The sequence below is a fragment of the Argopecten irradians genome, chromosome 1 (assembly GCF_041381155.1).
Source record: "Argopecten irradians isolate NY chromosome 1, Ai_NY, whole genome shotgun sequence".
Lineage (NCBI taxonomy): Eukaryota > Metazoa > Mollusca > Bivalvia > Pectinida > Pectinidae > Argopecten > Argopecten irradians.
In genome coordinates, this window is record NC_091134.1 from 22358899 (window position 1) to 22360069 (window position 1171).

The following is a 1171-nucleotide window of genomic DNA, read 5'->3' on the forward strand; positions in this document are numbered from 1 at the left end:
ACCAATTATACATTCCCCGGCAGGCAGCAGCCTAGCTGCACCTGGAACAGTCAAGACAAGTACGTCAACCTCGTTAGATGCACTGTTCTATGAGATATGTAACTTGGCACTCGATCTGCCTGCAATCGACAGACAAGGATGTAACGCGGTGTGTACTGCCTCAGTTTCCATGTATCTGCATCATTAAGAATGTATTTGGTGTGCTGTTGGTGTCTTGGCCACCTCACGTCTTCTTTTCACAACTTTGATAAAAATGGTTTGTCTTGTCTTGTTGACATCTTCTTCTCCACCTCAAGCACGTCTGCCAACTCATGGAGCACCCAAGAAAATGTTAACCTGAGATTTAGAAGCTATATATAATCGTGATTGTCTCTTTGCGATAGCAGATATACGCAAGTTGATGGAATGCCTCAAATTCCCAGCAGTGTGTGTAGACAGTTTGCCCATGAAGACTGCTGTATGTTCATATTGTGTCTCCTTGTATACAGAAACCAAGCTTAGAATTGTGACGTTAAAAACAGAAGAAAGACATGTTTCTTTTTATCAAAACACTGGCATTTTCAATCTTCCAAATCATCTCATCTGAACGTGTTATTCATTTGCCTTATTTGATTTGATCACTACATGGATATGCATCCAGACGCCAGGAAGGCGAAATCTTACACGATGACACTGGGGAAAGACTCTAGTCAGTATTGTGTTGAATGAGTGTCTGAAACACAAGGGTTAATGAAACACAATTGGAATTTTCGGGTATATATCATGATTACAATGAAAAATACAATCAGTAAAAATTCTCTTCGTAATGTAGGTCAGGACTTAGTCAGTGCTTTCAAATATGACCCCTTCGTCACCGCTCGATTTCCATTTATTTAATATATATATATATATATATAAATCGTGAAATTTGTAAGACGCTTATTCTTCAGGAATAGATAGTTTTTTTCCTGATTTTTTTTGGAATTTTTGATAAAAACATCTCCATTATCGTTTGAAATTGCAATTTCATCAGAACTGTTAAAGCTTAGTTTGAATTCTGTTTCTTTCATTAATGCTTTTACCTATCTGTCAGCACCTATATGGTGCATACAATGCACTAGAAAAAACCACCATAAACACTTTTTGTTGATTTCAGTAATACACATGTACTTATCTATGTCGAGTTGTCACA